The sequence below is a fragment of the Acinonyx jubatus genome, chromosome C2 (genome assembly GCF_027475565.1).
Source record: "Acinonyx jubatus isolate Ajub_Pintada_27869175 chromosome C2, VMU_Ajub_asm_v1.0, whole genome shotgun sequence".
Taxonomy (NCBI): Eukaryota; Metazoa; Chordata; class Mammalia; order Carnivora; family Felidae; genus Acinonyx; species Acinonyx jubatus.
In genome coordinates, this window is record NC_069384.1 from 140,059,538 (window position 1) to 140,074,348 (window position 14,811).

The 14,811-nt window shown below is 41.1% G+C and overlaps 1 non-coding gene across 1 annotated transcript; it reads left to right on the top strand.

The window, feature by feature from the left end:
- The first annotated feature begins 10,557 nt into the window (after positions 1 to 10,557).
- LOC113594174 (U6 spliceosomal RNA) lies at positions 10,558 to 10,660 on the top strand. The gene has a single exon (XR_003414503.1). It is a non-coding gene; the product is annotated as a U6 spliceosomal RNA (small nuclear RNA).
- The last annotated feature ends 4,151 nt before the right edge of the window (positions 10,661 to 14,811 follow it).

A 14,811-nucleotide genomic window follows, 5' to 3' on the forward strand; every position in this document is an offset into this window, starting at 1 on the left:
GTAAATCAACATCTAAATGCAGTTGTACTGAAAATACGAACTATAGGAGTTTGGAGTAACAACAGTTGGAAGGCAGAAAATATTTCCTTCAATTGGTATTTAGTATTCAAGAACTAAAGTGAATGTATCACCAACTCGGTATCCTACTAGGAAATCTGGCTGCAATTTGGTATTTGGTAATGCTGCAAAGTTCTTGCAGTGCTTATTAACATACAGATGGAATCCCTATTTTTGGTGGAAAGTGGAGGGCAATGAGTTGAAAATGTGGCAGCTCAATTTGTGTGCACAGTCACACTAAGCTCAGGCCAAGTTTTATACATTGAATTCTTTTGACAAACCATTCTCAGGAGCTTTAAGTAGTCTTGGTGAATAGTCACGTTGGGATATTGGCCAGTTTTGGATCACCATACTAGGCTTACTACTTAATACCACTCTTTCTGTTATTTTTCTTTAGTATACATTCTGTTTGGTGCCCTGTAGCCTTTGGGGCATAAAGTTGCCTATTGACTGTCTGTAGATTTTGGAGCAAAGTTTCAAGTTGGTAGAAGCATGGGCCCGGAACACCTGTGTGGTCATTTCAGGCCAGCGATGCTAACATGAGTGTCCAACAGATGAGATGGATCTTCTCTATGAAATGTAGCTTTGATACTTAGGTAATTTTAGAATTAGAAATTCTTCATAGCATTTTGTACTTAGGATTCTTCAGAATATGAAACTTATGGCTCTTTGACAGTAGATTCTTTGTCATGTACATTAAAAAAGCCTCCCATAGCCTTTGATACTGTACATTATATACAGTAGGAATTCAGTAAGTGATTATTTTATTAAATGAGTGATTATTTCTTAGAGGATTCCAGAATATTATTAAAAATAGTTTCAAATTGAAACATCTTCCTTATTGGACATCAAGTTTCAGACTAATAAAAAAATATTGCATTTGTGGGGCGCCTGGGTGGCTCAGTTGGTTGTGTCCAACTTCGGCTCAGGTTATGGTCTTGCAGTTTGTGAGTTTGAGCTCCATGTTCTACTCTGTGCTGACAGCTCAGATCCTGGAGCCTGATTCAGATTCTGTGTTTCTGTCTCTGCCCCTCTGCCATTCATGCTCTGTCTGTCTCTCTTTCTTTCTAAAAATATGAACAAAATGTTAAAAAATTGCATCTGTGATAAAAATACATTGAATAGTGAAACAAGTTTGGCTTAAAATTTTTTCAAAAATGTTTAATATGAAATAATTAAGACACAAAAGAGTGTAAGCATAGATAACACATATCCTTGTACTTTCTATCCAGTTAATAAAAAAGTAATTTATTTTATTTTATTTTACAGAGCAAGCAGGGGTCAGGGGCAGAGGGAGGGAGGGAGAGAGAGAGAGAGAGAGAGAGAGAGAGAGAGAGAGAGAGAGAATCTTAAGCAGGCTCCATGCTGAGCATTGAGCCCAGTGTGGGGCTCGATCCCACAACCCTGGTGGAAATCAAGAGTTGGATGCTTAGCCAACTGAGCCACTCAGGTGCCCCAAAGTTTGTTTTTAAATGAATATTAACTCTCTTTTTGTGGATAAAAATTAAGACTTCCAATCTGCATCTCGACAATGAATCAGGAATAAAATTGAGAAGAAAGATCTGTTTTCCCCTGTAGTTAACCTTAAAGATGAGTAACTTATTATTTTTTGACTATTTTATTACTTCTGTAAAATAATTACACATTATAAAAAACTCAAATAATACAGAGAAAGAAATAAGCATCTGAAACTCAATAGTTCAGAGACAACTACAGATGACATTATTTGAGATATTTCATATGCATACAACACGTGGAAATATGTATGCATTTTACATAAATGGGTTCATACCATTCATTTTACTCTGAAAGTTGCTTCCTTTCTCTAACACCCGTCTGCTGCATGTAGTGGATATTTTTCCATTTAAAGAGGAAAAGGATCTACACTGATTTTAATAGTGGTACACATGATCATTTTCCTGTATCATGATGTGCTTAACAAGGCATCTATTCATGGCGATGTACACTTCTAATTTTTCCATATTACAGTCTGTGTTTAATAAATAGTCCGAAGCATGGTTTTGTTCTTTTATCCTTTTAAAACAGTTCCTTGGGTAAATTCTTAAGAATGGGTATGGTGGATCGTCCCAGCGTCTGGATGTTTGGCCTCCTCACTGCATCTGTACCCTTTGCCATGTTACTTTCCAGCACTTTTCCTTGTGAGCAGGGTGCCACGTCCCAGCTTTGGGCTTCAGTGACTCGCTTTGGTCAACGGGATGTTAGAAACGTGGTGCAAGCAGAGTCCCAAAGGTGTTTTTGCAATTGAGTTGCTGCCGTCGCCATGAGAAGGACATTCCGAGCCAGCCTGCTGGTTCCGGGAGAGTGAAAGCAGAACGAGCCCAGTTAAACGTATTCAGTGAAGCTCTAACTGAATCAGAGTCCTCACCCAGCCCGCAGGCTCCTGCATGAGCCCGGCAAGGTCAGCAGAACCGCACAACCCATCCTCAGTTCTGTGAACACTAACAGATTGTCTGTGGATGCCAATGAGGCTTCGTGGGTGTTTGTTACAAAGCATTAATGTGGCAATAGATAATTGATATAGTGGGATTTGGCTACTGAATTTTTTTTATTGGTACCTATATTGATTTGTAGTTTTTCTATCCAGTTTTCTATCCAGTTCTATCCAGCCTTGATACATTTTTCTGGATTTTTTTTTAAAGGTGATAAATGCAGTTTAGTGGAAGTGATTTCATACATCCATTATAATTAGATGAAAGTAAAAGACCAAATCCAACAAGCAAAAACTTCCTTGCTGGTTTACAGACCTCATTTCCATCTTGGGTTTTGCATTTATCTTGGCTATTTGTTTTTCATGTATATGAAAATCATGTTAATAGTTAATGTTTATTTATTTATTTATTTATTTAAAAAAATTTTTTTAACGTTTATTTATTTTTGAGACAGAGAGAGAGAGAGAGAAAGCATGAACGGGGGAGGGTCAGGGAGAGGGAGACACAGAATCTGAAACAGGCTCCAGGCTCTGAGCTGTCAGCACAGAGCCTGACGCGGGGCTCGAACTCACGGACCGCGAGATCGTGACCTGAGCCGAAGTCGGCCGCTTAACCGACTGAGCCACCCAGGCGCCCCAATGTTTATTTTTGAGAGAGCATGAGAGAGAGAGACAGAGCACGAGTGGGGGAGGGGCAGAGAGGGAGGGAGACACAGAATCTGAAGCAGGTTCTAAGTTCTGAGCTGTCAGCACAGAGCCTGATGCAGGGCTCGAACTCACGAACCGCGAGATCGTGACCTGAGCCGAAGTCAGACGCTCAACCGACTGAGCCATCCAGGCACCCCAAAAATCATGTTAATAGTTAAAATGAAGATGAGTGGGGCGACTTCGGCTTAGGTCACGATCTCGCGGTCTGCGAGTTCGAGCCCCGCGTCGGGCTCTGGGCTGATGGCTCAGAGCCTGGAGCCTGCTTCCGATTCTGTGTCTCCCTCTCTCTCTGACCCTCCCCCGTTCATGCTGTGTCTCTCTCTGTCTCAAAAATAAATAAACGTTAAAAAAATTAAAAAAAAATAAAATGAAGATGAGTGATTAGTTGTTCAATTACAGAAAGAAAATAGAAAAGTTAAATTACTAAGAAAAAGAAAAAATTACCAAATTGATAATCCAAATTTGTTTATTTACTTATTCATTTATTTATTTGTAAATGTTTATTTATTTTTGACAGAGAGAGCGTGTGCACATGAGCAGGAAAGGGGCACAGAGAGGGAGACAGAGGATCCGAAGGCAGAGCCAGATGCAGGGCTCAAACATACAAACTAACCTGAGCTGAAGTTGGATGCTTAATAGACTGAGCAACCCCAGGGCCCCTAAACTAAATTTACTTTTAAAGTTGTATTAAAAGATTGTTAGTTTACTTATATTTGCATCAGTCTCATAAACTCTTATAAATGTTATAGCATTTAGTTTTGACCATCATTCTAATTAATTTTAGGGCTGTGATTCTGGCCTTATTTTTCTAGCCTTGTACCCATGGCCCCATATTAATATTTATGCTGAACTAATAGAAAGTTTTTGTCCATTCTCACTTTAGACTTTGAAATGAGATCATTAGTTCCCATCAGTTAAGCAGAATTGAATTTCATTGCATATTCAATCCAATTATCCTTGAAATCCACCAATAATCCCCAAACTTCATCAGAGTGATTAGTATCCATGTATTCTATGCCAAACCTTCCACTTAGAATTGTAATTAAGAAGATGGATATTTTAAAGTTTCACCTTTTTGTCCCTTCTCAAAACCACCACTTTTTGACTGTTTTGATTCTTTTAGACTGTGCATTGTGTGTGGTTTCTGCACCTTCCCCATCTGAGTCCACGATCTATCCCTTCAACCACATCCTTACATCAATCACCATGTTCCCTTATCTGTTAGCCTTCCTCTGCACCTATTATAAGCTGCTCTCAACCCAGGGCAACCCACCCCTCCACAGGAGGACCCCACTGAGGAGGGTTACATCTACCATTCCCCTGGGGCCCTTGCTCTACTTCTGTGTCCAGCATTATTGGCAGATGATCACTTTTGAGGAGAAACTAATGATTGTTCAGAGTGTATATTCTTAAAAACATTTTTTTTAATGTTTATTTATTATTGAGAAACAGAGACAGAGCATGGGAGGGGCAGAGAGAGGGGGAGACACAGAATCTGAAGCGGGCTCCAGGCTCTGAGCTGTCAGCACAGAGCCCGATGCGAGGCTCATACTCACGAACTATGAGATCATGACCTGAGCCGAAGTTGGACACTTTACCGACTGAACCACCCAGGCACCCCAGAGCGTATATTCTTAAACTTACTTTGCTTCATGGCTTCAGACTTTCTTCCTCCCATCTACCATCTACACTGCCATTGGTTATTTTTCCAAAATATGATCACATTCCTGCCCTGATTAAAAATATCTAATGAATCTCTTCTGCCTAAATTCTGGGCATGGCACCCCAGGCCTTTCACAATCTGCTGGCCACCTGTTTCTGGATTCAATTTCTGCTCCTGGCTGTGGGGAACAGAGGGAGCTAAAGGGGCAGCCAGCATAGAACCAGCTGTCAATCAAGGCCGTGTGTGTGTGTGTGTGTGTGTGTGTGTGTGTGTGTGTGACAATTGTTGACATTCCAGGTGGGCATCACATTCTTAGGGGACTGCACTCTGGAGGAATAAGGTCATAGTTTGAAAGTGTAGGGAGGTGTCTTGGGTTGGATTTCCCCTAATTTCCCTCAAGTTCCTGCAGAACTTGAGATATGTTTGTGTGAAGTCAGTTTATTTGGAAATATGGTCTCAGGGAACAGGAATACAGGATGGAGGAATGAAACTGGAAAGGAGTAAGTCAATACAGGGGTAGATGATTGAACTGGACCAGCACTAGAGGCATCTTGTGTTGGATCCAGTGAGATGTCACGCGGAGCCTTATGCAGTGCATCTAAGAACTGTTTTCTTGGTGGCAGTGCAAGAGGGAGGAACGTATTCATTGACTTCTGTTCCCCATGGTCACGAGTGGCTTCGCTGATACTCATTTCCTTGTACATCTGGATTAAGAATTACGAGTGAGGGGCGCTTGGGTGGCTCAGTCTGTTGAGCGACCGACTTCGGCTCAGGTCATGATCTCACGGTTTGTGAGTCGAAGTCCCGTGTCGGGCTCTGTGCTGCCAGCTCAGAGCCTGGAGCCTGCTTCTGATTCTGTGTCTCCCTCTCTCTCTGACCCTCCCCCGCTTCATGCTGTGTCTCTCTCTCTGCCTCAGAAATAAATAAACATTAAAAAAAATAAAAAAAAAAAAAAAGAATTCCAAGTGATTTGGAAGACATCTTGGTTTGGCCTCAAAGGGATCCCTGGGCAGAAAGCACGTGGTATTTGGTGCAGCTTAAGGCAGGGCATATGCTCTACTTGTTCTGGGACAAAGGAAGTCAAAGAGCTAGTAACTGTGAAAGTGGCCAAAGTAAGAGGCGGGGTTAAGAAGGTTCCGAAATGTGCACAAGAAGCAGATGACTTAGGTGGTATGTTGAGCTAGCGTCATCGAGGGAACCCCCCCTGGAGTAATGAGCAGTCAAGCTGGACACGAGCCAGGCCTCTGCTCAGAACCTTGCTGTTTGCTCATGACCAAAGTCCTTCCGAGTACCTAGGAGGACGGATGTGATCCGTTTCTCCCTTTTCCCCTCTAATCTCATCTCCATCTTCTCTCCCATCGCTTATTCCTTTCTGACCACACTGGTCTCTGGGCTGAGGCTCTCACATGCTTCTGCCTTAGGACATCTGCCGAGGTCCTGCCCCAACCACTCTGCATGATGAGTGTGAGATTCCTAGAGATCTGTCTCTTTGTTCCTTAACATCTTCGTTCACATGCTACTCTCCCAAGGAAGCTTAGCCAGATCGCCTATTAGAAATGTTACCCTCTTACACTCTTGATGCTCGTCACCTTTACCTTTTCCCGTAGCACTTTATTACCTTCTAACATACTACAACATTTGCTTCCTTACTAAGTTTTTTATGATTTTTTCTCTCTCCCTCTACAGAAGGCAAGCTCCACAAGAACTGGCGTTTTGACTGGTTTGTTGGCAAATGTATCCCAAGCACCTGACATATAGTTGGTGCTCAAAAATGTTTAATTTTGGGGGCACCTGGATGGCTCAGTCGGTTAAGCATCTGACTTCGGCTCAGGTCATGATCTCACGGTTCATGGGTTTGAGCCCCACGTCAGTCTCTGTGCTGACGGCTCAGAGCCTGTAGCCTGCTTCGGATTCCCTGTCTCCCTCTCTCTCTCTCCGCCCCTCCCCCACTTGTACTCTGTCTCTGACTCTCTCTAAAAAATAAATAAATATTAAAAAAAATATATATATATATTTAAAAATTTTTATTTTTGAATAAGAAAATAAAACAACAACACCAAAGTGAACTCTTCTTTAGAGAAGAGGCTCACAGTTACTGCCTTTTGTGCTTTTTTTGAGTCCACAGTTTGTAATCCAGTCAGTAGGAACAGCAGCTGCCTGCTCCTAATTGGAGCAGGGACAGAGATGGGCTAGAATTTTAACCATGACCTTCCTTTTATTGAAATTCAAGCAGGGCAGTGGTGAAAACTAAGCAATTTGTTGTCCTAACAGATTTACGAATGACAAACCACAGCTGAGAAGCTTTGAAAGGAAGGCAAAATCTGTCCTAGAGAGGAAAATAATCATGATTATGATATATTTGATCATGCTGTATTTGTACCGTGCTCTAACTTTCTGTGTATCATCTAAGCATTATAACAGGCATTTACAGTAGGTAGAAATTATAATCCCTACCTTAGAAGGAAATGTTTATTATCTATTTGTACTTAAGAAGAACTGAGGTAAAATTCACATAGTATAAACTTAACCATTTAAAGTGTGCAGTTCAGGGGTGCCTAGGTGGCTCAGTCAGTTAAGCATTCGACTCTTGATTTTGGCTCAGGTCTGGATCGTACGGTTTCGTGAGTTTAGGCCCCACCTCTGGCTCTGCACTGACAGTGCGGAGCCTGCTTGAGATTCTCTCTCTCTCCCTCTTTCTCTCTCTCTCTCTGCTCTGACCCCACTCGCACTCTCTCTGTCTCTCTCAAAATAAATAAGTAAACTGAAAAGAAATTAAGTGTGCAATTCAGTGGCATTTAGTATGTTCACAGATGTTGTGCAACCATTCCCTCTATGTAGTTTTCAGAACATTTTTATCGTCTTATAAAGAAACCCCATACTCGTTATGTAGTCAGTCTTCATTACCCTCTCCCCACAGTCCCTGGCAACCACTCGTTTGCTTTCTGTCTCTAGGGATTTACTTATTCTTGATTATTTCGTCTAAATGGAATCATACAATATGTGAATTTTTGCATCTGGCTCCTTTTACTTAGCATAATGTTTTCAAGGTTCATTAGGTTGTGGCGGGTATCAATATTTCATTCCTAGTAATGACTGAATACTATTCCAGTGTGTGATGTACCACATTTTGTGTATCCATTCATCTTTTGATGGGTATTTGGGTTGTTCCCTTCTTTTGGCTTTTGTGAATAGTGCTGCTATAAACATCTGTTTTTTGTTTCAACACCTGGTTTCAATTCTTTGGGCTTTATACCTAGGAGTGGAGTATACTTTTATTTTTACCTACTTTGTGCTGGGGGTTTCTTTTCTGCAAGACAGAAACACTAATTGAGGTGGTATTAGATGTATTAGCTAGGTCAAATGTGAAGCAATGTTAAGAAGAATGTTGAGATGAGAAAGCAAAAATTTCAGATGAAAATATGTAAACCACAGGTTCCGCATGGTTGCTATGATTAGACTGAGAATTTGACTCTTAGGCACCTGGCAGGTGCCAAAGGCTTTTTAAAGTCAGAAATGAAACCTGGAAGTAAAATGTTTACACAAGCCATGAAATCTAAGAGATGGGTTTGTCGGGGCACCTGGGCAGCTCAGTTGGATGAGTGTTTGACTCTTGAGTTCGGCTCATGTCCTGGTCCCAGGGTCATGGGATTGAGCCCTGCATCGGGCTCCATGCCCAACTTAGGTTCCCGCCCCCACCCCCCCCCCCCCGCCTCTCTCCTCTGCTCATGCGTGCTTTCTCTCTTAAAATGAAATGAAATGAAATAAAAATTTAAAAGATGTGTTGTCTACATAACAATGAAAAACTTCTGTACAATCAAAGGAAAAAAAAAGTTAAAAGGTAACTAGGAAACTGGAAGGAGCTATTTACAAATTGGTAATGAAAGGTCAATGTATAACATGTAAACAGATAATTTAAAAATGTCACCCAATGCCTGGGTGACTCAGTGGGTTAAGTGGCTCAGGTCATGGTCTCCCAGTTCACAAGTTCAAGCCCTGCGTCAGGCTCTGTGCTGACAGCTCAGAGCCTGGAGCCTGCTTCAGATTCTGTGTCTCCCTCTCTCTCTGCCCCTCCCCCACTCGAGGCCTCCCTCTCAAAAATAAATAAAAACATTAAAAAATTTAAAAATGTCACCCAAGACATTAAAGGGTAAGCAGGCATTTTGAAAAAAAAAAACAAGTTTTTTTTTTTGAAGGGAGTAGTCTAGTAGATTAGAAAAGAATTTAAAAGATAACATTCAGTGTTGATGGGGATGTGGATAAAAGGTCAACATAAAACAGTGTTGGTGGGAGTTTATATTTGCAGACCTTTTTTGTAGGGCAAACTGATAGCATAGATTAGCATAGATCAATGGAACAGAATGGGGAGCTTAGAAATAGACCCCGCAGATCTTTGACAAAGGAGCAAAGGCACTTCAATAGAGAAAGAATAATCTTTTCGGCAAACGGTGTTGGAACAATTGGAAATCCATATGTCAAAAAAAAATGAGTGGACACACAGACCTTATACCTTCCACAAAAATTAACATATTGTAGTGAAACTTCAAAACACGAGGGATGGAAAGAAAATCCTAAAGACTACCGGTGATAAAAGACAGATTACCTACAATGGAAAGAAAATCAGAATGATATCAGACATTTCATCAGCAATACTTGATGCATAAAACAAATATTCAGCATATTCAGGGGCAGTGGGAGGAAGAAATGGACGCACGGATAGAACTTAACGTACCTCATCTGGTTGTGAGAGGAGGTATTGAATTCTGTAGCTTGCAAATCCAGACTTAAACCCATACAGAAAGCTAGAGTGTAGCCTAAGCCTGGGGTCGGGGGTACAATTAACTTGTAAGAAAGAGAAGCGAAAGCAGGCATGTTAAGGAGAAAATGATTAGTGTGTTTAGTCGAGGCTAAGCTAATTCAGTGGTGTACGTCTGGATAGCTGTAATTTTCCTCAACTGTGTATTTATTCTCTTTATACCAATCGTGACAAGGCAGTTACCAAAGATACTCATTTAATCCCTGTGCCATACTGTACTTTCTATAGAGGCTCTAGCAAGTGACAGGCTTTACTGTAGAGAAAGCCTTCTGGTCAGTGTGATCGCTCAGAGCATGACAGCTCCTTCTGCTGTAAAACATGATTTGGGGAGAAAGGCTTTTGCTCAGAAACAATGGAGTTTAGCCTAGTCAGTTAATCAAAAAGTGTAATGCTGGGAGATGTAATTTCATCATGTGGAAAACTTTGGGCGTATTATCTCATCCACTCACCAAATGCGGTCTTGCAATTAAAATCCCTCCATATACCAGCAGATGGAATTTTATGCAAGCACACATAGACGTGTGCCAGGAGAGTAAGAGAGGTTCCAAAGCACAGCTGCCTCCTCTACCTGACATAGGACTGAAAGAACCAAATTTATAAGTGAGTGCTTGCCAGACGGCAGACCTCTCAGCCTACCCAATTATGTAAGTGGAACTGGAAGAATGATTTGTACCAGGCACAGTTTCGGACGAAAGCCCCATTGTTGTAAAGCCCTATCCTTGGTCTACGTCGTTTTCAAAGTTTTTTGCTTTCTTTCCGCTTTTGATTTGACTTTCCTGACTTCTGGAGAAGCAGCTGTGGGCATACAGAGTAAGACCTTTCTTTGATTGATAATCTTCATAAAGACATAAGATCGGCAGAAACAGGGCTCAATTCGGCAGCGCATGCACTAAAACGAACCATACAGAGAAGATTAGCATGGCTTCTGCTCAAGGATGACACACAAATTCGTGAAGCGTTTCATATTAAAAAATCAGCAGAAACGTTGGGAGTAAAAATTTTTGGTTTTAAGTTTATTTTTTTGAGAGAGACAGAGACAGCATGAGTCGGGGAAGGGCAGAGAGAGAGAGAGGGAGAGAGAGAGAGAATTCCAAGCAGGCTCTGTGCTGCCAGCACAGAGCCCAGTGTGGGGCTCGAACCCATGAACTGTGAGATCATGACCTGAGCCAAAACCAAGAGTCAGATGCTTAACCAGACTGAGCCACCCAGGGGCCCCATGAAACATTGAAATTTTAATCACTCACTGTGGTATGTTTATGAGGTCAACAGGTAGGGATTTTCAAGAATTGGCTAAATATATTTTAAAACATTGTCTTTTGGTTCCTTCAAGCCAAATCAAAGCCTAGAATATGTTGATCATAGAACATGCCTTCAGGACTGTAGCAAATGCCTTATTTATTTGTGTCCAAAAGTTCTCTTGGGACCCCCATAGATTCAAAAAGAGTAATTTCTATGGCAGCGTCAGACCAGCACAGTTTTTACATATTGTGCTCCTGCCCAAGTTTCATTTGGAGAAAGCTTAACAAGTATGTGAACAATACCGTGGCCTAGATGGAGACCGACTTTAGGAACCTTAGTTCACAGACCACATAGTTACTTACTTGATTTTGTAAAACTGTTTTCTTTCCAAATATGTGTAATTTTATGGTTCCCTACTCTCTTTTCCCAGGTGTTTAGCAGTAAAATTCCCCTGAACTGCAGTCATATTTAATAGCTCCTCTTGGGGTGTGGAGAAGGAAATATAAAAAATAGAAGGGGTAGGAAATGAAACTACTAGAAACAATAAGATGATTCATTAAGAAGCCCAATTATAAATTAACATACAAAATCAGGAGATTTCTTAGGTAAAAATGTTAATACATTTTATATAAACTGTATAGAAATTTATATAGGAAATATAATAGAAAAATATGTTCCATTCATAATGGCATTACAGGACATAAACCATACAGAAATAAACTTAACTAAAACCGTAAAGGTCCTTTTGGAAGAAAACTGTAAAATTTCATTGTGGGGCCGTAAAAGAGGTCTTGAATAAATACATTAAGTACTTTGTTTTAAGTCTCTGAATATTTATCATGATTTTGTTATTTAAATACAAATTGTGGACATTTTCTTAAGGCAGTAGATGAGTTACAACAGGCCTTTATCACATGCATAGAACCTTACTGAATGGGTATACCTACTCTTAGCAGTTCCTAATGGCAAATATTAGAATGTTTCCAATTTTCTGTGTTGGAAACAATGTAACAAGAACTTCCTCATGCATATATTTCTTTTTTCTTTATTTTTATTAAAATTTTTTTTTAATACTTATTTTTGACAGAGAGAGAGAGAGACAGAGACAGAGCATGAGTGGGGAGGGGCAGAGAGAGAGGGAGACATAAAATGTGAAGCAGGCTCCAGGCTCTGAGCCGTCAGCACAGAGCCTGACGCGGGGCTCCAACTCATGGGCTGTGAGATCATGACCTGAGCCGAAGTCAGATGCTCAACCGACTGAGCCACCCTGGCGCCCCTCATTTTTTTAACGAAGCATGACTTTTCTTTTTTTTTTTAATTAAAAAAATTTTTAAAAATGTTTATTTATTTGAGAGAGAGTGAGAGAGAGAAAGAGAGACAGAGTGTGAATGGGGAGGGGCAGAGAAGGAGGGAGACACAGAATCCGAGGCAGGCTCCAGGCTCTGAGCCATCCGCACAGAGCCCGTCTCAGGGCCCAAACCCACGAACCATGAGATCATGACCTGAGCTGAAGTTGGACCCTTAACCAACTAACTGGGCTACCATGGTTCCCCTTTATACCTGTATTTCTATATATTCACTTACTAATTTCTAGAAGTGGCTCAAAACGCCTGCATGTTTAATATTTTGGCAAATGCTGTCAAAATGTACTCCTACCAGTGCTGTTTTACGGTGCCTTTTTATCCATGTTCCTTTAATACTGAATGTTATCTCTTAACATTTTTTCTCAATCTGCTAGATTCTCCCTAAATACAACTATTTTTTTTTTTTCTAAATGCCTGTTTATACTCAGGTTGTCTTTTTGAAAAACATGATTTGTAGGTGTTATTTATGTATTATGGACATTGAACTTTTGATACCTTTGCTGCTAATAATTCCCTCCGACTTTCTAGTTATCTTTTAACTTTTTCCCCTTTCGTTTTACAGAACTTCTTCGTTTTTATGTAGTCATACCTGTCTTTTAGATTTCATGGCTTCTGTAGATATTTGACTTCGGGTTTCATTCCTTACTTGGAAAAGCCTTTGACACCTGTCAGTTGCCTGGGAGTCAAATTCTCTGTGTAATTGTAGCAACCATGGGGACCCTGAGGCTACCAGTTTGTGACTCCAGTGGCTTCTCCTCCTGGTGAGCAGGTCTTGGCTGTAAGTCACTGCATGCATCTGTCTCTCCAGATTACAGGGTGTTATCTGCCTTGTTACCTCAGTTCTGTGATGGGTCCAAGGAAGGCCATTGATTTTCAGTTTGCTCAGCTGTTTCTTGTTGGAATGTAAGCGTGATAATTTCTAATCTTTTTGCATCTGGGAGCAGAAACTGGAAGCCTTTTACCGTAAATTATTTGTATGTAAGTGCTGAATAGGTTTATGTAGATCCAATTTAGCAATCTAGGTTTGGGCGGGGCATGGAGGGGGTGGCATATCAGGAATCAGTGTTGTCTAGTTAACTGCCTAGGTGACATCTGAAAGAGTTTTTAGACAGCCGGGAGAAGACATCGAGTGGTTCTATATCCAGGTGTGAGTCAGGTAAAGAGCTAGGGCTGCAGATAGATTTTCCGAGTCAGCGTAAATGCGGTATTGAAAGTCTTGGGTAGCTTCCTGTCTCCCAGCTAAAGTCCTTATTAGTACATTCTGTGAGAGTCTAAATGGTCTGGCTCTTGGTATTTCCCTGACCTCCCCTTCTCCCCTTGTTCACTGAGCTTAAACCACACTGACGTCTTTGCTAGTTCTTAAATAAACAAGGTCTGCGCTGGCTTCATGGCCTTTGCCCTTGCTGTTTCCTCTGCTTGTAATGTTTTGCCTCCTGGTGTCTTCTCTCACTTTTCCTATGTCTCAAAACCACCTACTCAGTGAGGCCTTGCCTAAAATCACTTATGTCAAATTCAGCTGCCTGTCTGCGTGCCTCATATCGCCCTTCTCCTTAGCGTGCGTCACTATCTTACATACTCTGCGATATATATTGTTTATGCCCTGTTTCTCCCATGAGATTGTAAGCACCACAGGGAAAGGGACTTTTCCTGTTTGCTTCACTGTATCCTGAGGTTTTAGGGCCACACTGTAGAAGTAAAAAGAAACAGGTGAAAATAAATTGAAACTATATTGTATTTAGGAGCACCTGTGTGGCTCAGTCGGTTAAGCATCCAACTCTTCTTGATTTTGGCTCAGGTCATTGATCTCACGGTGGTTCGTGGGATCGAACCCTGTGTTGGGTTCTACGCTGACAGCTGACAGTGTAGAGATTACTTGGGATTCTACCTCTCCCTCTCTGTGCCCCTCCCCTGCTCGTACTCTGTCTTTGTCTTTCTCAAAATAAGTAAACATTAAAAATTACATTGTATTTAACCCATTCTATACCAAGTATTGTCATTTCATGTAATATAATCATATAATCACTATAAAAATTAGTAATGAGATAATTTACATTCTTTTTTTTTTTTTATGTTTGAAGTATTCAAAGTCTGGGGTGCATTTTATACTGACATCGCATTTAATTTGCACCAACCACATTTCAAGGGTTCCAGAACCACATGTGGCTAGAGGCTGCTGTGTTGGACAGCTCTATGAGACTTGTGGGCTATGTTAGGACTGGGACATTTTTCTTAGGAGAAGTTGGATGTAGATTCAGAAGTGACATGATCAGTTTGGTGTTAACACAAATAACTGTGGCAGCAGAGTAGAGAATGAATTGGAGGGACTCAAGAGTCTGTGCAAGGAGATCGGTCTAGGAGGCTGTGAGAGAGATTTGCAGAGAAACAGATGTGGTGCCTGGACCAGGGTGCTGGCTGTGGGAGAGCAGAAGAGAGAAGATTCAGGAGACATTTAGCCAGGACATTCCACAAGGCTGGACAAAAATTGGTTGCAAAATAGTGAGGTAACTTTATAAGTCAG